Below are 22572 nucleotides of genomic sequence, written 5' to 3'. Positions count from 1 at the left end.
CAAAGTAGGGTTCTGGTTTCTATTCAAAGATGTAGAGAGCTAGAAAGAGAATAACTCTCAAGCTTTCAATGAAAAAAATTGACTGGCAGCAAGTTCACAACCTTTCTTGAGCCTATTGAAGTACTGAGGTTGCTGGGAAACCAGCAGACCCATAATTTAGGAAGAGACAGGTATCTGCAGGGAGAAACAAGACATGAGCACTGACTTACCTGGGCAAGAAGCAGCTAGACAAGAATTCAACTAGAGTGGTTGTTGAGTAGGTGGAGTCTGGCTGAGTGCACACTGGCAAAAGAGGGTGAATCTAGGGGCCACAAATAAAGGGGGGAAGTCCATGCCCTCTTGTAGTCATTTTTCCATGAACCCCACCATGAACTCACAGAAACCATTTGGAGCGTCTACAGAAAGTCTCCCTTGTGCTGCACAAGGAACGAAGCTGCTGTGGGAAGGTAGGGAACTCTACCTGGATCCTTCTCTCCTATGAACAAAAGCCTTAAATTGTGTGGTGTGTGTGTGGAAGGGGACGAGCACTATTACCCTTAGGGTACTGGTGAAATCCTATCATTTCTGGAGCAAGGGAATAGGAAAAACTCTTGACTTCTGGGGAAAGGGCAGGTATAAATGTTGGGTTCATAAGTAACCCAGAGGAGGGGTGGGATCACTGAGAAAGCTCAGTGTTGCAGTGCTTGTCTAAGACTAATGGAACAACAGAGAATGTTTCCTCCCTCGCTCCACCCCCAAACCAGGCAAATAAAAGAAGGTAGAAAAAGAAAAGAAAAAAAAAAAGAAGAAAGAACAGATGAAAGAAAAAAAGAGAGAAAGAAGGAAGGAAGAAAGAAAAAGAAAGAAAGAAAAGAAAGAAAGAGAAAGAAAGAAAAAGAAAGAAAGAAAAGAAAGAAAAGAAAGAAAGAAAGAAAGAAAGGGCAAGGTTAGTGGGTTTTAATCCAACCATATCAATAATCACATTGAGTATGAATGGTCTAAACACACCAGTTAAAAGGTAGAGATTTTCAGATTGGATTAAAAAAGCAAGAACAAACTATACACTGTCCATAAGAAACTTACTTTAAATATAAAGACAATCGGTTAAAAGTAAGAGGATAGAAAAAAGATGCTGTGTGAACACTAACCAAAGTAAAGCTGGAGTCGTTACATTAACATCAGACAAAATAGACTTTAGAACAAGGACTAAAGTCTTGTTCTCAGGGATAAAAAGGGACATTAAATAATTGTAAATGCCTCAATTTTCCAAGAAGAAGTAATAATCCTAAATATGCGTGTACTTTACAACAGAGTTCTGAAATACATAATGCAAAAGCTGATAGAATTGAAAAGCAAAATAGATAAGTTCACAAAATTGAAAAATTCAGTGCTCTTTTCTTAGTAAATGATAGAACAAATAGGAAGAATATCAATAAAAGTATAATGATCTGAAAGACATTATCAAACAACTTGACCTAATTGACATAGTTATAGAACACTACCCAACTACACATCTTTCTGTAGTGCGCATTCACCATAGGATACTATATTTTGGGCCGTGAAACCAACCTTAACAACTTTAAAAGAACAGAAATTTCAGGAGGTATGTTCATGAACCATAATGGAATTAAAACAGAAATCAGAACAAAAATATATCTAGAAAAATCCCCAAATATATGAAAAATAAACAACATATGTCTAAATATCCTATATGTCAAAGAGGAAGAATTAAAAATATTTTGAACTGAATGAAAAGGAAATACAATGTGTCACATTTGTGAGATGCAGCTAAAGCAATGCTTGGGGGGAAATGATAGTGTTAAATAATTTATATTAGAAAAGAAGAAAGGTTTCCAATCAGTAATAGAAGCATCCATCTAAAAAAAAACAAAAAACACTAGAGCAAGAAGAGCAAATTAAAACTAAAGCAAACAGAAGAAAGGAAATAATAAAGATAAGTGCAACAATCAATGAATTGAAAACAGAATTGCTTTTGAGAAAAATCAGTGAAATTAATAAACCTCTAGCCAGACTGACAACTACTAAGAAGGCCTAAAATAGTGCATTTTGGTAGCAGTGAGCACACCCAGTGCCCAGATCTTGGTTTCTAAATGCCATTATCCAATAAAAGGAATGAGGAATCCTTGAAAAAATAAACTCCAAGACTGAGCAGGGAAAATACAAGAAGATTCTGGAGCATCTTGTGGTGCCACAGGGTAAGGAAGTGCTAATCAACAACAACAACAAAACAACGGCAGGATTATGTCAAATACAGGAACAAACATGAAAGAGCTCCCAATGGCCGAAACTGGAACAATTTTAGCCTAAATAAATACATTTTTAAAATTTGGTTATAACTCAAAGAATAAAATGATTATCCATGAGTCCATATTGATAAAAATAAAAGTTGGGTAGGCTGGTTATCTTGTATGGAGAAAGGACAACTCTTCCTTCCAGAAGAATTCCAAATTAATAAATATAGAGGGATGAGGGAAATCGAAAATCACCATTAGAATATCATAGTCATAACTGCTGCAGACAGATCACCTGATGAGTGCTAATATTTGTGGGTGACAGTTTAAGGAGAAGCAAGGCATTTTCACAGTCTCAAAGTACCCTCCCCCAATATTTATTAACTACAGAGAGAAAAATAGTAACTTCACAGTGGAGAAACCTGGCAGACACTACCTTAAACCAAGAGATCAAGGTTAACATCACTGGTAATAAGACGTATTGACATCATCCCCCCTTCCCCCAGTTTGATGTACTGAGAAGGCATGTCACTTCTGTGGTATTCTGGCCAAAACTCCCTAACTCTAGTCTAATCATGAGAAAACATCAGACAAACCTAAACTGAAGGACAGTCTACAAAATACCTGACCAGTGCTCTTCAAGTGTCAAGGGCAAAAAGACAAGGAAAGACTAGGAACAGTCACAGATCAGAGGAGACCAAAGAGAAATGATAGCTAAGCGCAATGTGGGATCCTGGATTGAATCCTGGAACAGAAAATTGGCATTAGTGGAAAAACTGGCAAAATTAGAGAAAATTCTGCAGTTTGTTAATAGTATTGTACCAACATCCATTTCCTGTTTTTGATCATGATACTATGGTTATGTAAGATGTTAACATCAGGGAAAGCTGGGCGAGAGGTATATAGGAGTTCTTTATGTAATCTTCACAGCTCTTCTGTAAGTCTAAAATTATTTCAAAATAAAAAAAAACAAAAGTTGGGAGAGCTTTTGATGAAATAGCCCTAAGGAAAGAAGTAAAGGCTCCTTTGTGTTAAAAAGAAGTAATATGGACACCTTTTGACTGTAAATGAGACTTGTAGAAGAATATCTTGCATCCTACCTGGGTCCCCAAGTGATTCACTGAGCTCTTAGTCTGAGAGTTACTGATGGGGCCATCCAACCCAACTCATTTGAAGACATCCAGTTTTGGGGGGGTGTTCTTTAACTCTTTCTATATCTTACTTTGGCTTTTTATCCTGTCTCAACTAGGTCTTGGAAGTGATGATGACCTTAAAATCAATTTTAGAAAACTGCTTTTTGAAAAAAGCTAATTTTCTTTATCCTTCTCAGAGAAAGATGAAAATTTTCCCTCCTCTTCTTTCTTTTACTGACTGTGATCATCGTGAGGAGGGGGTGCAAACTTGCAGCCCATCTTCTGACGTCAGCTGTTTCTAGCCAACATGGCTTTTGTTTATATTGAAGTTGGATTTGCAGAGAAGCCTGCTCATTTATACCATGCTGTTTCACACACTTATGTTGTTTGCTGGGCCCCTAAAGGCATGTGGGTTTTTGACCCCAGGTGAATGTAATAAGTTACATATAATTTCTGGTGTTTGCTCATGATCTGTGCTAATCAGAGCTCTTTCCAGTCTGACCAAAATATCTAATCCTGCTCCTATGGTTCTTTAGATTCCTCTGTGGGGTTGTGGCCTCTGATCTGCTTTTTATTATAACTTTCCCTTGTTCGTCTTTGCAGCATTCTTATGTGGGCTGTGGGTTGCCAGAAGAGAACTTTTCCCTGCCCTGCACCCCGTACACACGTGTAAAGTTGATGTTGCCAGGATATGCAAACTGCCCAGAAGCCAGGTGGTCACACAGAACAGGAGCTGTGAGGTCTGTCTCAGTGCAGGATTGGTTGGCGCTCAGAGTACCCATTTGGGGCTCATGTCACTGGCTGCCCGAAGTAGGGTCTCACCAGGTCTGAGAAGCTTGTTTTGTGCTATACCACACTCCTTTGGCACTAGAAGCTTCTCCAATATTCTGCCCTAGTTTACTGAGGTCCCTGATGGTGCTTCTCATATCTTAGGTATAAGAGGTAAAAGAAAGGTTAAGAACCAGTGCTCTAAGGTTTCGTTTGTTTTGTGTGTGTGTATGTGTGTGTGTGTGAGACTTTAGATCTGAATAATTTACTTTTAGGTAACCGGAAGTAAGAAGGAAGATGCACATTGGCCATGACTGATTTTTTTGTGCATTGAAAACCACCCCACCAAGATCCCCAAACAGGCTGAATGATTATAAGAAGGGAGTGGGTCTTGAGCCAGCTGTTTGTTTTTTAAACACCATGCTAGGGTGTTGTTCTACTCTGAGTGGTGGAAGCTCTGAAGGAAGTTAGAAGAAAACCCCCATTAACCTCAATGAGCTCTTGTCTTGAGCACCACATTAAGAGTCATCCAACCTTCCCTCTGGTGGGCAGGTCATCTTTTTCAGCATGATTTGGTAACTTATTTTCTACCTTTGTCTTTGATCATATGGCCCATATTTTCCTTCTTTATCTTTGGAAGAAGAAAAAGCATGAGGTGGGAATCAAATAGACCTAAGGTTTAATCCTCATGCTGACATTTACTGGATGGTTTAACCTCGGACAAGGACATAAGCATCATATTCATCATCTGCAAAAAAAGGGGGAAAATCTGCTAAGATGGTTTGGTAAGAATAACATATCCCTATTTTACAGATGAGGAAACTGAGGCAGGAAAGGATTAAGCCGTTGACTCAAACCCACAGGGTTTGGACCCAGATAGTCTGACACTACTCAGAGACTGCCCACTCAGTCCTTCTGCCATGCAGCTCTGCAGAAGGCCAGCATGTACTTACTTCTCATCTGTCTTAAGATGGCCCAGGGTAGAGGTTTCTGAAAATACTGTCCACTGTTGTACACTGGACAGTTCTTGAGCTAGGTGCCTGCAGTATTTTCATCTTTGCCTCTAAGTCTTGTGAGGAATGCTGGCACCATACTCTTCAGGTGTCCAGTGAGAGGGTGGGTGCACACAGACTTAGGAAAAGAGAGATTTGCATGGACTCTGTTTTCATCAGTGTTTATGGATAATAGTTTTCTGCCCCAGCAGGGGGTATTTATAGTTACTGTTTCAAAAAATTAAAATGAGTACTTTAAAAATAAATGGGGGCTTCCCTGGTGGTGCAGTGGTTGAGAATCTGCCTGCCAATGCAGGGGACACGGGTTCGAGCCCTGGTCTGGGAGGATCCCACATGCCACGGAGCAACTGGGCCCGTGAACCACAACTACTGAGCCTGCGCGTCTGGAGCCTGTGCTCCGCAACAAGAGAGGCCGCGATGGTGAGAGGCCCGCGCACCGCGATGAAGAGTGGTCCCCACTTGCCGCAACTAGAGAAAGCCCTCGCACAGAAACGAAGACTCAACACAGTCATAAATAAAAATAAAAAAATAAATAAAAGAACGTGAATTTCTTAAAAATATATATATAAAAGTATATAAAATAGGTTATACATTTAAAAATAAATAAATAAATGGATGAGTGAATGAATGAATGAATGAATGAAATATTTAATAAATGAGATAACAATGAGGAAGTTCACAGAAGAGTGCCTGGAACATAGTAAGCTCTTCACAACTGCTTGCCCCCATCCTCCCCACCTTCTCCTTCATTTGACCTTAGTTTAATCTGTTATTTTCTTCCCCCACAAACTGAGGTCACAGTCCTCTCCATTACATTATGCTTAACATTGATCAGGTGCTTTGATGAGCACTGTATTTCGTGTGAGTGCTACACCTAAAGTGCTTCTTGAAGAGTGACATGAAACTAGAAAGGATAGAAGCTACTTTGGATGTCAGAATTGGGTCCCAGATGTCAGGGTAAAATGATAGACTGATTCTTACAAGGTCAGTGCAAGGTCTTATTATGTCCAGAAAATTAACTGCGTGCTTGCAGAACGTGGGAGATGTGTGTCTCAGCAGCCACAAATATAGAAAATACTTGGGAGTTAAAACTGATAGTTGTATTGGTTAGGGCACAGATTCAGTTGCTGTCACAAAGACCTAAAATAACAATGGCTTAAATAAACTACAAGTTTATTTCCCTCTCACAGACTGAGAATAAGCAGTATAGGGTGAAATGGCAGCACCAGAAACCCAGGGTCCTTCTATCTTGTTGCTCTGCTACCCTTCATCCACAGGATGATCAGGTCCACATTACAGCCAATGGGAAAGGGAAAAGGGAAGTGGGGGGCATGTTCCTCCCCTTTAAGAGAAAGACTAGAAAATTACCCTAGTCACATCTGGCTACATCCCATTGGCTAGAACCTAGCCTCCTGGCCACACCTTCCTACAAGGGAGACTGGGAAATGTAGTCTTTAACTGGTAGCCATCTTCCTAGCTAAGAATTTTATTACTAGGTAAGAAGGAGAAAGAGAATGGATACTGATCCAACAGTTAGCAGCCCTACAGTTAAGTTGATATGATACAATAGTGCAATTTGTTTGTAAAACAGTCTTGGGCAATCTTACATTGCATTGATAGAAGTATAGGAGCTTCTAGAACAGGAATTGGCAACCTTTTTCTGAAAAGGGCCACATAGTAAATATTTTAAACTTTGCAGGCCATATATGGTCTATATTGTAAATTCTTTTTTGTTTTTGTTTTTTACAGTCCTTAAAAAATGTAAAAACCATTCTTAGCTCACAGACTATTAAAAAATGTAGCCTGCATGGACGGCTATAGTTTGCCAACCTCTGTTCTAGAACAAGAAGGGTGATAAGTCTGGGATCATGTCTAAAGATGTACAAGAATATGTCCAGAGGAGGTGGTCAGGATGGGGAAGGAAGGGTCTCTGGATGAATTCACAAGAGCAGTGACTGAAGGCATTGGTTACTTTTAGTCTGGAGAAGCTGAGACTCCTAATGAGATGATCATTGTCTTTAGATATTTGAATGACAGTCAGGTGATTAGGAGAGACCTTTGTTCTACATGTATCCGAAGGGAAGAACTAGAATCAGTGAGAGGATGCTCTGGGAGACAGACTGCCGCCCACTATTGGTGGACTTTCTCAGTATTGGTTACCATTTGTGGAGCCCTTATTGTCAGGCATTGTTCTAAGCCCTTTACATAGATGGTTTCACTTTACCTTCCACAACCCCATCAGGTCGGTATCATTCCTACCTCTACTTTAATGGATGAGACAAAGCAGCATTAGAAGGTTATATAACTTGCCCAGGCATACGTGCCACTAAGTGGTAGAGCCATAATAACTACAATTCTCTACTGCCACCTTGCATGCAAATTAAATGAGATTAGATATGTATATAATTTAGCAGTGCCAGGCACATAGTAAGTATTGTTGCTGGTAATAATTATTATTATAATCCCTAGGCAGTACTGTTTCTCATCATGGTGGTTGTATTAGTTTCCTATGACTACTATAACAAATAAACACAAACTTTGTGGCTTAAAACAATATATTTATTTCCTTAGAGTTCTGGTGGCCGGAAATCTGAAATCAGTTTCACTGGGCTGAGGTCAAGGTGTCAGCAGGGCTGTGCTTTCCAGAGCCTCTAAGGGCCTCTTTCAGCTTCTGGTGGTTTCTGGGCTTCCTTGATTTGTGGCTGTATCACACCAGTCTTGGCCCCTATGGTCACATTTCCTTCTCCTCTCTGCCTTCAGCCTCCTTCTTATAAGGATACTTTGATTCTAGTTAGTGCTTTCCCAGATAATCCAGGATAACCTCCCCATCTCAAGAGCCTTCAATTAACCACACCTTTTGCCGTATAAGGTAATATAAGGTAATATTCACAGTTTCCAGAGGTGAATGTCTTTGGGGGACATTATTAAACCTATCACAATGGTATTTAAACAGACACTGGATAACCACTATTTTTCTTTTCTTTCCACTATTAGAAAAAAATAAAACCCAGCAACTTTATAACATTCTGTGATTTATTGGTCAATCATAGTATCTGTTTTTCCTTGTGGTATTTGTGTGGGGGTGGGGGTATAAAAATAGAATATATTTTGTTTAAGGTATGAGTTAGAAGCAATACCGAATACCACAGTCTGACACTATTTATTGAATAACATTTTTTCCTCCCATTGATTTAAAATTCAGTTTTTATCACCTATCACATAGCAAACACTATACTTGAAGCTGTTTCTTAACTTCATTCAGTTCCATCGTCCATTTTTAGGTTTCTGCAATTGTGCTATATTGTTTTATTTACTGTAGTGTATATATTCATAGTTGATAAATTCAGTCCCCTTCTGACTTCCCTGGTGGTGCAGTGGTTAAGAATCCGCCTGCCAATGCAGGGGACGGGTTCGAGCCCTGGTCCGGGTAGATCCCACATGCCGCGGAGCAACTAAGCTTGTGCGCCACAACTACTGAGCCTGCACTCTAGAGCCCGCGAGCCACAACTACTGAGCCCACGTGCCACACATACCGAAGCCCGCGTGCCTAGAGCCTGTGCTCTGCAACAAGAGAAGCCACTGCATTGAGAAGCCCACGTACCGCAACGAAGAGTAGCCCCTGCTCGCCGCAACTAGAGAAAGCCTGTGTGCAGCCAAATATAAATAAATAAATAAGTAAATTTATAAAAAAAAAAATTCAGTCCCCTTCTATTCTTCTTTTTCAATTTTCTTGGCTAATGGCTCTTCTACTGTTTTCTTTGTCATTGTGTATTTGAACTTAAAAAATTCCTTATTATCATTTTAATGTGGTCTTGGGAAGAGAGGTGATAAATGGAGTTCTAATTGCCTTCCGTAATGATCCTCCCACCCTATTTTTTTATTCTAGTGATTTTCCTTACCCATCTCCATTGAGATTTTCCAGTTTTTTGGTTGAAATCATATGGAAGTTTAATTCCAGATTTATTGATTTCTTTCTCTCATCCTTTCTCTTTCTTTCTACCTATCTATCATATGTTAACAATTAAATTAAATTTTACAACCACATTAACTATTATATTTGTACTTAACCATACATTTTATTGGCTTTATTCCTCATTACATTTTCTTATATAACATGTCTTCTCTTTTCCTGAATTTATTATTCTGGTTTATTTTTTTCCTTGGCAGGAACAGATCTTCAAGTCATCTTTTTTTTTTTTTTAATTTAATAAAGGGTATTTCTATGTCTTTGAACATGCCTTTCTTTTGTCATCACATGTGAGAGAAATTATAATTTGGCAGCTGGTAGAATTCTCGAGTTACAATAAGATTTCCGTAGAATTTTATAAAAATTGTGCCACTGTCTTTTGGCCTAGTGTTGCAGATGTGCAGTATGATGTCAGTCTGATTTTCTTTCCTTTTAAGCAGACTGATTTATCTCCCCTATCAGGAAGCCTGTAGTTGTTTCTCTTTGTTCTTGGAGTAGGAGACTGCATCTAGAATTGTGTATTCTTTTTTTTTTAGCAAGAGAGAAGTAGCTTGGTTTTGCTCAAGCAGAGTTTTATTTATTTATTTATTTATTTATTTTTGGCTGTGCTGGGTCTTTGTTTCTGCATGAGGGCTTTCTCTAGTTGCAGCAAGTGGGGGCCACTCTTCATCGCGGTGCACGGGCCTCTCACTATTGCGGCCTCTCTTGTTGCGGAGCACAGGCTCCAGACGCGCAGGCTCAGTAGTTGTGGCTCACGGGCCCAGTTGCTCCACGGCATGTGGGATCTTCCCAGACCAGGGATCGAACCCATGTCCCCTGCATTGGCAGGCAGATTCTCAACCACTGCGCCACCAGGGAAGCCCTAGAATTGTGTCTTCTTTCAGTAATCCTACTGCTCAGCACTCAATAGACACATATGATCTAAGGCCTCGAGTCTTTCATCAGCTCAAGGAAATGTTCTTCCATTTCTTCCTTGATTGTTGCTTTTCCCCTTCCTTAATGATGTCATCTCCTTCCAGAACTTCATTTAGACTAATATGGGACGTTCTGGATTTCTCTGTTATATCTTGTGTCTTATTTGATTATAAATTTCTTTTGCTTTTTCTCTTTTTTTCTTTCTTCTTCTTTGTCTTTGTGTGTGTATGTGTGGCATACCAAAATGAGCTGTGGTCCTGCCCCTTTTCAGACTTTGACTTCTTCCTATATTAGGGACAAACTTCCCACTTTCCAAAGACGCCCTGGAATCGTTGCTGTTCTGTGTGGAGAGAACATGCCTAGTTCCTGATGTCCTTTCACTTGCCTCTGAGCCAATGCCTGTGACCCTCATCTGATCTTTGATCCTCTGAGCTTGGGGTTTTCCAGGACCTTTTTCTGGAAGGCTGTGCACTTTCTTCTTAGGGGGCCTGTGCAGAATCATACATGGACTTATCAGCACTAATCAGCTTTTCCTCAGCGACATCTCATCTGCTTTATATCTTCCCCATATTCTTTAAAATGTAGGCTTTATTGATGGCATCTTTCTCTGGGTCCCAGCATTGCCTCTAGTGTTTTGGTCATATAAATGTGGGGTTTTGTTTTGGTTTTGTTTTGTGTTTTGGAGGAGAAGGAAGGAGTAAATGTCTGATCCCAGTTTTGCTATTCCCCCAAATCAAAAGTCCTAGGGTGGAAACAGTAGAGGTGAGTGAAGCATCACATGCGTGGCTGGACGGAATGACCTTTCAGCTACATCTAGCTCTGGGAGGCTTGTCTCTGAAGTCTAAAGAATAAAGCAGCATAATTAAAGGTTTAAGAAACAACTTTTACATACCAGTCCAGAGAGATAGGGTTTAATTTAGCCGGGAGAACAGAGTGAGGTGAGACTTAAATGGTGAGTCACACTGAAACGACTAAAGATATAGCAGGAGAGACTAAGCTTAAATTACAGCCAAAGTGATTCAGGTTGGTCACTACAAAGACCATTTAACTCTGAAACACTTGTGTGGCATCACAGGGCATTGACTAGCCAAGTTAGGAAGCCTCCTTTTCTGGTGAGTTTTCTTGGAGGGTTAAGAGCTGTTCTATTTAAGGGAAGAGGATGGACTAAATTGTCTTCCGGTTTCCCTGACAGCCTTGGGATATTATGATTATGATACCTTGGTGCATATGATATTAGTGTTTTCACCCAGCCTTACTGATAATTTTTATTTTTCAGCGTGAGCAGAGAGTGTTTTTATTAGGAACACTTCCTCCAAATCTTTAAAACCGAATGGAGACATCTTCCCCTAACCTGCTGAGAAGAACAGGAATTTCAGTGGCTTCCTCTCTCCTGCAGCTGGAAGCAGCGCAGCTCCCAGTGTGGCTGGAGACTCGCTCCCATCCCCTGGCGGTCCCCTCCCCCAGGGCGGGCTAGAGAGACCAGCCAGGAGGAGGAGAGGGCCTGGGGCAGACCGGGGGAGGAGTGACAGAGTGACAGGCTCCCTGTGGTAGGTCTGCGCCTTGTCACGGAGCCTCCTGGGCTCAGGTCTGAGGTGGCCGCGGGAGAGCCAGTTCCAAGCTGTGTGGCTGGTGACATTTCCGGCTGGCAGTGCCCAGCCAATCAGTGACAGGTCCAGCTAGCTTGGGTGATGACACATGAAATATGATAATTTTCTGCTAAAGAGCCCTGAAAGCTGGGAGAGAAGGGTGTGCGTGCGTGTGTGTGTGTGTGTGTGTGTGTGTGTGTGTGTGTCTGGGAGGGGGCAGTGCAGGCAGTGGCTGTGATGAGGTGAGAGGGTGACAGTGCATTGGTTTCAGTGGTTTGCCCAGGGAGGGTGGGCTCTGAGGCTACGGCTAGAGGGACATACCCAGAGCAGCTATGGGAACATCGGGGTGGCTTTTCAGCTAAGCTGCTGGTGTTACTGCTGCTGGCCTGGAACCAGGGGAGCAGAGCCAGCGCCATTCTGAAGCTCTGGGGCTCCTGGGGTGAAAAAGAAACTGTAAAAGAAGGAAACTGCATTTTCCTTCCTTTCAAACATAAGTGAGGTGAGGAGTTCTGGTTTCCTCTCAGGGCTACCTCTTGAAAAGCCAACACTGGAATAATAAACACCACCTGGGTGGCTGAAGTACTTAACGAATAATTTTTTTTTCCATTGGGGCAGGGGGTTGTTGTTTATCCTCAAGCCCCACCCCCAGTTTTCTACCTCCATGCTTAACCTAGTCCTGAAAAAAGAAGTAAACAAACAAAAACCCAACAACCAAACAAAACCAGCTTGTTAACAAAATCTTGAAGAAGGGCCTAAGTTTGGATCTTAGAGACTGTAAAGGTTCAGGTGGTAGTTTTGATTCCAGATACTGGCTGGAAAAAAAAAACATGTGTTGGAACAAGATCTGGTCCTAGATTACATTATAGTTTGCAAGTAGTGCCAGAGGATTCTTTAGTTTGAGGGCATGGCAGTGCCCTGTGGTTAACTGTGAGCTGGTGGAGGCCCCTACTTCCTTCAGCTGCCCTGGCAGGCTTCCTGGTCCTTTATCAGCAGGTAGGGGCTCGTGAGGGGTGACACCCGTGCTGACAAGTGTCCCTGGCATTGTCTGACCCCATGAACATGTGTGTTCAGAAGTGAAGGATGGTAGTGTTTACATAACATGCTGATTTGTCACTGAGGAACTCATCACTGCAATAAATGTGTCTAGTTTTATGCCTTGCCTTTGCTCTTTCCCTCCCTCTCTCTCTCTCTCTCCTTCCCTCTCTCTCTCCCCCCACCCCCTCTCTCTCCCTCTATATATATTTGTAAAAAGGCACTGATGAATGAAATCATTATCTCTGCGAGCAAGCCTGCCCTGTGGCTTTAGGCATGGGACTGGGTTCCTGCGCTTGGAGTGACAGCTCTTCAGAAGTGATAATTGGTGTACTGTATCTTTAAAAGGTTAAAACCCCTTTCAAAAAAGGTCTGAACTCATAGTGGAAAAGAGAGGCGAGGCAGGGGTTGGCTCTGGATTCAGAAAACAGCTGCTGATTTGATTCCGTGTCTGCGGGCTGCATTTATTCCGTGTTTTTCAGCAGCAGGAATTCAAGAGGGATGCTACTGTTTGGGTTTCTGATCGTGATTTATATTTATTCAGAGGAATAACAGAGGGTGGATCTGTTCCCGGCGCGAGCATGCTCACAAGCAGCCGACTCTCCCATTATCCAACTGCCTAGTTTGGTGCTTCAATGTACATGTATATTTCGTGTACATATGTGTGTATACAAACGCGCATGCATGCCTGGATGGACATATGTGTGCACAGGTTATCTTTTAAGGACAATTCTTTCAATAAGGTCTTTACCCCTTACTTGAAACAGGTGTTCAGGAAAAAAATGCACAAAATCCAGACTGACCGGAATAATTCATGAAGAAGGGGCTGGATCCGTGGGTCAGAGAACACAGGACCAGTTTGCCATCCCAAGGCCGAAGGTAGGGGACTCTGGATTTTTATTCGGCGGAGGGATGCCTCGCGCTTTATTTTATTTATTGTGTTTTTGCCTGCGGCCGCCACGGACAAGTGAAATAGCGAGCTGCGATTCCATGTCGTCGTGGCCTTTCTCGGGCGAGGTGTCCGGTGGCGGAGGCGCCGGGAACGGCCGGGTGGGCGGCCGCGCGGCGTGCGGTGCTCTCGGTGGGCTGAGCGGGCTCCCTGGCCCGGTGCCGGGGGGGGAGCGGCGGGAGCCTCAAGTGACCCCCGCGCGTCAATCACGGCGGCAGCGGCGGCTGTAACCCTCTGCGCGCCGCGCGCTCCCCGCACCTCGGCAGCCCGGCGGCACCGGCGCAGTGGGGCCCCCCTCTCCTCTGAGCCCCAGCGGTCGGGCTAATGCCTCGTCCACCGCAGCACCTGCAGTTTTTTCTGCTGCCCTGGCTGCGGCTCCGGGGTTGTTCAGACCCCCCTGAGCCGTCTGTGTTGCCGAAAATGAGATCGGAGGATGCTGGGTGCCCAGACAGAGGGGAAATATTCCTAGCCCCCGCCCCAAAGGTTCCTAAAGCAAAATCACAACCTCCCCTCCTCCAAAGAAAATCAAACCAAACCCAAACTCTTACTCTGTTGGGGATTCTCGCCTTACCCCTCTCCCAGTCGTGCCCCACATTTTACCATCCTTTAAAATGAGAAACACCGCTGGTGGAATGGCCCCTGCCGAGACTGTGCAAGCTGCCCGAGGACTCCTGAGCGTGGCCGACACCCTGAACTCGCGGAGACTCGGACGGAAGTGTTGGAGAGGCGCTGGAGGCCAGGCGTGGGTTTGGTTGACCGCGGCTGCTTTGGTTTACGTTGCAGGTCGCAGGTCGGGACTACTTCTTTGGCTCGGCCCGCCCTTGAACTTTGGGGGTCGTGGATGCCGGCAGGAGGGTCTGCGGGATCTGGTTGCTGGGAGAGCGTTACCCTGGCCCTTTTTCTGCCGCGCACCTCAAGTTTCCGGCCACCCTTGGCATTGGAACCGCAGTATCCGGGTGCTCGCCACCCCCCAGCCGTGTCTTGTGCTAAGGTTTTGGTTGTGCTAAAACTGGCTTGCTTTCTGGTTGTTGGGGGAGGGGAGAAGGGGGAGCCTGAGGTGTGCCCTTAATTGATCTCCACCCAGCGGTCTCCAGCCCTTGTTTGCGTGATTACGTAACTTCAACCAATGATCAGACCGTGCGCCCCAGCAACTCCCACCATCTCCCACCCTGCCCCCCGACTGAAGAAGTTGGGTCCTATGTTTACGATGTTTTTGTGTAACTGTGTGTATCAGCGGGGCAGGGACAGTGTGGGGAAGAGGGGGAATGATTTGAGCAATTTATGTGAAGAACATGGGGGGCAAAGATCACGTGTCCATTAGGGTTAGCAGTGGAATTGGCTTTGGGTTGGTGTTGATCTAAAGACCCTCCCACATCCCTTTCAGCTAGTCATTGCTTGTCTGAACTTGCATTTGGTCATGTCACCCCCCCTCTTGAATCCTGGAGAAGGTTGGAATCATCCCTGCAAGACCCCTGGGTTCCTAACTAGATGCATAACACGAATCCTGAATCCAGGGTGACTGCCAGGCTCATTTGTTTCAGGTTCTAGCTTTTCTTCATACTTCCTGCTGAGGGAAAGAGTTTCTGCCACGCTTAGAGTTTCAGTTTTGCTCTGGGGTTGGGCTACACTGTGGGGCTGAAGATTAGAACCCAGATGCTGGCTGAGCTGCTCGACATATGCTCTTTAAAGCTCTGATGACTTGCAGTTGCTGGAGACCCTGTACATTCTTGCATTAAACACTGTGGGATTTTTTTTTTTTTTTTTTTTGCAACGTAGGAGAACAGCTGTCCCATCAAGATATCTGCAGGCAGAGGGGGAAAGGTGTCCATGACACTCAGCTCTCTCTCCTTCCTCCCCACTCTGTCTGTTTAGCTAAGGTACCCACAGGACACAGAATTGTTGCATGGGGCCCCTTTATCACACCCCTTGGTGCCTCAGCCTAGGACTCCTAGACAGACTTGTTAATTTAGCAAGAAGTCTGGCCCCTTGAGGCTGAGATGGTTTTACTGTCCTCCGCACCCAGCTGGGTCTGCTCTAAGGGCCAGCGACAAAGTTGTGCGCCGTGGCAGTGGATGAAGATGTTCCCCAACAGCGCTGTTGCTGAACTGTCTCTGCCCGCTCTGTCTCAGTGGCAGTCACCCTCCTTGGACTGGAGGAGCATGTGCTGCCTTTGGGTTCTTGCCAAGTGAGCCATCGAGGCACTTGGCGTATGAAAGGTACCAGCAAGAAGAAGAGGCATTTAGTCTGAAATCCAGGCAGATTCCAGGCCCCGGACTTGATGGTAGATAATGTTAAGAAAGCTGTGTGACAACTGGATAGCTTTTAACTTGTCTCTCACTTGCTCTGTGAGTTCCCTGATGCCTTTCAGGTTCTTCTCTGTTCTCCAAGCTGCCCATCAAGGAGGCCCAGACATGCTGTCCTTCCTTCTGTGTCTGGTGGAATCAAAGCATATTTACAAATCTGAGATGCACTGGGCAAGCAGGGCAGGAAACACCGACTATGTGAACAGGCAGCACTGGTGTTTCAGGACAGACTTGGCCAAAGCCCTTGACCAAGGTCGTTCTTCATCTGTAAAGTGGGTGTCACCATCGTAGCCTTACCAAGCCCACTGACATATCTTGAGAAGTAAATGAGTTGGGCTAAAAAGTAACATGTGCTCTGTAGCTGATGGGTGTTAGGATGATACCATGACAATCTGGAATGCACATTTATACGAAGTCACTTAGCCATCTGGGACCTAAATGGTAAAGCAAGAGAGATGCCATAAGTCCATGAGCTCAGGTCAGGTATTATGATCATTGGAAAACTTCACTGCAGAAAATTTCATACCCTTTTGAAGGACTCTTCATTTACACAAAGTTCTAAGAGGGTCAATGATTAGTTTGCCAATTATACCCAGAAAATTGGAAGAGAATGATGAAGTAGTGTACGAGGGTTCTTATAGCTCTTTTGTAAAATATCACTAAGAAGTACTAGTAATGTAAGAAATAGAAATACTAAACAAGTTTAAAATAAAGTTTAAAAGGCACAGGAATTCAAAGCATAGAATTTTGAGACTATTTAACATAAAAGTATTTAATGTGAGCAATTCAGTGAAATTTTATATATTTTGATAGGTCTTCAGAACACTGTTTTGTAGCATAATAACTGACGCTCACAGTGACCTATATGCATCAAGAGGAGTTTAAATGGCATTTTGTGTGTCCAGCTTCAAAAGGCATGAGAATATGAAGTATACCCCAAATGACTTTTTTCACCCGAGGTTTCTGGACAGCCAAGGGCTTATTGATCAAAATTATATTATAACTATAAAGCCCCCCTGTTGAAATTAATTGAGAACTTTACGATCTTTTGCTGAAATTTGGCAGGGAACTATTATGCTAGAATTAATAGTACTTATGTTCTAACATTTGATGTTACAGAAAATGCTAAGAAGGAGGCATGGGAGCCTCAGCCTGTCTCGCTCTGACCAGAGACACATTTAGAACCTTCCAACTTGGCAACTTTAATGCTGGAATTAATTGGAAGAGACTGGATGATGGAAAAGACGAAGCAGGAGAGGCATGTGCTTCTTATGTCAGTGTAGGGAACATAGACTCCCCACCACCAGTGCGCTGTTAAAAAACATTCAAGGTGTCATGACAACACCCTCATGTTAAACTGTGGTGTTGACTCAATTCAGACATGGTTCTCAAAACTGTAAGGATATGTGAGTTACACAAGCTTTGCCTGAGCTTTACTTGACCCTCTGCCGATTTGCTTAGTTATAGTTTATTCCAAAACAAAGGCAACAGGAAAAACACAAGTACAGGAAAATTAATGCTGACACTGTTTAAAGAGTACTGTATATTTAATTTAATTTTTAAATTTAATGCATATGTCAAAAATGTGAAGGCCCTAATTAAAAGTAGCAGAAGAGTATTGCTCGGTTTCTAGACGCACATAAGTTCATCATTTTGGTAAATAATTTGAAGAACGTTTTGAACTTATTAAAAGAAACTCTCAATAACAGGCCATTGAATATGATCAGAAATGCTCAGAACTGTCCCGAGTTTCCATGTATATAAGCAAAGGGATACTGATGTAATAAGATGGATAAAACACTATTCTCTGAAATCCCAGAGGGCTTGAAAGGCAGAGGAGGTAGGGGTTGGTGGTGGGAGGTGACTGAACCACTTTCTCCAAGGGGCTGCCCTTTTGGGAGGGTCACATTCGGGAATGTGTGCTTAGGCTATTGATCTGCTCTGTTCCTGAAAACCATGCATGCATGAATGATGTGATTCCTTCCCTCATTACTAAGTGCTACAAAATACCAGGTGTGGCTGGCATTCTTCTGAAAAAAAAAAAAAAAAGGTGGAGCTTTACATCTAGATGTGCAGTAGAGATGAACTGAGAATACCCCTTAGATTCAGCAGTGAAGCCAGGGAGAAGCATACAGAAGTCAATCTCAAGAATCATGGGAAGTCTCTGGATGTCCATGGGTCCTTGAATTGGAGTTCAGAGCAAACTTAAAAAAAAAAAAAAAAAAGAGTAATATACATGACTGGGATCCAAAGAAAAGCTGATAAACAAATAATACAGATGGAAAAAAATAAGACCAGTGCTATAAATACATGACATGCTCTGCTGAGCCTCTGTCACCAAAGTTAGTCTATTCAGGAATTGCAGGCTTTGCATTAGATGCTGAAGCTATCTTAAGATCAGAGGAGGGACTTCCCTGGTGGCGCAGTGGTTAAGAATCAGCCTACCAATGCAGAGGACATGGGTTTGAACCCTGGGCTGGGAAGATCCCACATGCCATAGAGCAACTAACCCCGTATGCCACAACTACTGAGCCCGCGTACCACAACTACTGAAGCCCGTGTGCCTGGAGCCCATGCTCCGAAACAAGAGAAGCCACCGCAATGTGATCAGGAACAAGACAAGGTTGCCCACTCTCACCACTATTATTCAACATAGTTTTGGAAGTTTTAACCATGGCAATCAGAGAAGAAAAAGAAATAAAAGGAATCCAACTTGGAAAAGAAGAAGTAGAACTGTCACTGTTTGCAGATGACATGATACTATACATAGAAAATCCTAAAGATGCCATCAGAAAACTACTAGAGCTAATCAATGAATTTGGTAAAGTAGCAGGATACAAAATTAATGTACAGAAATCTCTTGCATTTCTATACACTAACAATGAAAAATCAGAAAGAGAAATTAAGGAAACAATCCCATTCACCATTGCAACAAAAAGAATAAAATACCTAGAAATAAACCTACCTAAAGAGCCAAAAGACCTGTATGCAGAAAACTATAAGGCACTGATGAAAGAAATCAAAGACGATACAAACAGATGGAGAGATATACTATGTTCTTGGATTGGAAGAATCAACATTGTGAAAATGACTATGCTCCCCAAAGCAATCTACAGATTCAGTGCAATGCCTATCAAATTACCAATGGCATTTTTCACAGAACTAGAACAGAAAATCTTAAAATTTGTATGGAAACACAAAAGACCCTGAATAGCCAAAGCAATCTTGAGAAAGAAAAATGGAGCTGGAGGAATCAGGCTCCTTGACTTCAGACTATACTATAATGCTACAGTAATCAAGACAGTATGGTACTGGCACAAAAACAGAAATATAGATCAATGGAACAGGATAGAAAGCCCAGAAATAAACCCACACACATATGATCACCTTATCTTTGACAAAGGAGGCTAGAATATACAGTGGAGAAAAGACAGCCTCTTCAATAAGTGGTGTTGGGAAAACTGGACAGCTACATGTAAAAGAATGAAATTAGAACACTCCCTAACACCATACACAAAAATAAACTCAAAATGGATTAAAGACCTAAATGTAAGGCCAGGCACTATAAACTCTTAGAGGAAAACACAGGCAGAACACTCTTATGACATAAATCACAGCAAGATCATTTTTGACCCACCTCCTAGAGTAATGGAAATAAAAACAAAAATAAACAAATGGGACCTAATGAAACTTAAAAGCTTTTGTACAAAAAAGGAAATAATAAATAAGGTGAAAAGACAACCCTCAGGATGGGAGAAAATATTTGCAAATGAAGCAACTGACAAAGGATTAATCTCCAAAATATACAAGCAGCTCAGGCAGCTCAATATCAAAAAAACAAACAACCCAATCCAAAAATGGGCAGAAGACCTAAATAGACATTTCTCCAAAGAAGACATACAGTTGGCCAACAAACACATCAAAGGTTGCTCAACATCACTAATCATTAGAGAAATGCAAATCAAAACTACAATGAGGTATCACCTCACACCAGTCAGAATGGCCATCATGTAAAAATCTAGAAACAATAAATGTTGGAGAAGGTTTGGAGAAAAGAGAACCCTCTTGCACTGTTGGTGGGAAAGTAAATTGATACAGTCACTATGGAGAACAGTATGGAGGTTCCTTAAAAAACTAAAAATAGAACTACCATACGACCCAGCAATCCCACTACTGGGCATATACTCTGAGAAAACCATAATTCAAAAAGATACATGTACCTCAGTGTTCACTGCAGCACTATTTACAATAGCCAGGACCTGGAAACAACCTAAATGTCCATCGACAGATGAATGGATAAAGAAGATGTGGCACATATATACAATGGAATATTACTCAGCCATAAAAAGGAATGAAACTGAGTTATTTGTAATGAGGTGGATGGACCTAGAGTCTATCATACAGGGTGAAGTAAGTGAGAAAGAGAAAAAGAAATACCGTATGCTAACACACATATGTAGAATCTAAAAAAACGGTATCGATGAACCTAGAGTCAGGGCAGGAATAAAGACGCAGACCTGGAGAACAGACTTGAGGACACAGTGGGGGAAGGGTAAGTTGGGATGAAGTGAGAGAGTATCATTGACATATATACACTACCAAATGTAAAATGGATGGCTAGTGGGAAGCTGCTGCATAGCACAGGGAGATCAGCTCGGTGCTTTGTGATGACCTAGAGGGGTGGGATAGGAAGGGTGGGAGGGAGATGCAAGAGGGAGGGGATATGGGGGTATACATATACATATAGCTGATTCACTTTGTTGTACAGCAGAAAATAACACAACATGGTAAAGCAATTATACTCCAATAAAGATATATATAAAAAAACAAACAAAAAAACCCCAAAACCACAATGAGGTATCACTTCACACCAGTCAGAATGGCCATCATCAAAAAATCTAGAAACAATAAATGCTGGAGAAGATGTGGAGAAAAGGGAACCCTCCTGCACTGTTGGTGGGGATGTAAATTGATACAGCCACTATGGAGAACAGTATGGAGGTTCCTTAAAAATGTAACAGTAGAACTACCATACGACCCAGCAGTCCCACTACTGGGCATATACTCTGAGAAAACCATAAATCAAAAAGATACATGTACCGCAATGTTCACTGCAGCACTATTTACAATAGCCAGTACCTGGAAACAACCTAAATGTCCATCGACAGATGAATGGATAAAGAAGATATGGCACATATATACAATGGAATATTACTCAGCCATAAAAAGGAATGAAACTGAGTTATTTGTAATGAGGTGGATGGACCTAGAGTCTATCATACAGGGTGAAGTAAGTGAGAAAGAGAAAAACAAATACCGTATGCTAACGCACGTATATGGAACCTAGAAAATTGGTACTGATGAACCTAGTGGTAGAGCAGGAATAAAGATGCAGACGTAGGGAATGGACTTGAGGACACAGGGCGGGGAAGGGGAGGCTGGGAAATAGTGTATATAGCACTGACATGTATACACTACCCTATGTAAAATAGATCACTAGTGGGAAGCTGCTGTATAGCACAGGGAGATCAGCTGGGTGCTTTGTGATGACCTAGAGGGGTGGGATGGGGAGGGTGGCAGGGAGGCTCAAGAGGGAGGGGATATGGGGATATATGTATGCATATAGCTGATTCACTTTGTTGTACAGCAGAAACTAATACAATATTGTAGAGCAATTATACTCCAATAAAGATGTATTAAAAAAAAAATCAGAGGAGCCCTGGTAAAAATGAACCGACTTAATTTTATTAGAAGAACAATTCTGAAAAATCTCCTTAGTCAAGATTCAATACAGTAGGCTCTTGACATTCTTTATGGATGCATCTCAAACCCTTTACAAATTCCCAAATTTGCAAATGCAGAAAAATTTGCATAGGCTCTTGACTTCTTTCTGAATCAAGTTTCTGTCCAGAGAGGAGAGGTTTCCATAATTATTCACAGGCCACCAATGATTTGCCTTTTCAACTTGCACTCAAGGAAGCAGTTTCACATCCAGAGAGTTTCTGTTTCCCTGGTAGTGTGTTGGGAGGGGGAGCTTTGACAAGACTCCCTCTCTGGCTAAGTGACTTGCTCTTGTGCTGTGTAGCTTGGCTACACAGTTCACACTTGTGCTTCAGGAAAAGGAGAGTCGCCATGTGGTGTGGCTCTTAGGGGTGGTTCACAAATAACTGAACAAAGTGAATGGTGAGTCTACAGATGCCAAGCAGCTGCTGGAATTGGTAAAAAAAAAATCACACAGGCACGCAACCTCCCAAACTCCCTCCACTCCCTGGCCCTCAATATAGATTTAATACACTCTTAGACACTTCCCCTGACTGTCAGCATATCTCATGGAGAGAACTGGGGCATCACACAGCTGAAGCGTATGGTGAAAGACAAAACAAATCTAGGCAAGAGAGACAGGATGTAGTCATTTGCTCCATGCCCTCATTTTAAAGATTTCAAAATTTGAGAAGATTCCAGGAGATTAAAAAAACAAAAACAAACCCCACTGTGCTTATGACTATATTTAATAAAAAGAGCCAGAGCAGAATGTACTCTGAAGGTTGGGCTTTCCTGCTCCTCATTGGAGGTGTTCTTACAAGAATCTTTCTGGAGTGATGTGGGGAGAAGCTCGTAGAATTTGAAGTGGGTTTAAGAGTTCCACCAATTACAATTGAGGAGATCATTTTTACC

The 22572-nt window shown here is 42.5% G+C and overlaps 1 protein-coding gene across 2 annotated transcripts in view; it reads left to right on the top strand.

Annotated features, from left to right (window-relative positions):
* Positions 1-22572, top strand: part of HIVEP3 (HIVEP zinc finger 3) — a 497909-nt gene that overhangs the window by 86463 nt on the left and 388874 nt on the right. For both annotated transcript variants that reach the window (XM_057527626.1, XM_057527610.1), the window contains exon 2: positions 13413-13524. The gene's annotated coding sequence lies outside the window, so the exon portion shown is untranslated. The remainder of the gene's footprint in view (positions 1-13412; positions 13525-22572) is intronic.

Source organism: Balaenoptera acutorostrata, chromosome 1 (genome assembly GCF_949987535.1).
Source record: "Balaenoptera acutorostrata chromosome 1, mBalAcu1.1, whole genome shotgun sequence".
Taxonomy (NCBI): Eukaryota; Metazoa; Chordata; class Mammalia; order Artiodactyla; family Balaenopteridae; genus Balaenoptera; species Balaenoptera acutorostrata.
The sequence above is the reverse complement of the archived record's forward strand: the minus strand, read 5'-3'. Positions and strand labels throughout refer to the sequence as shown.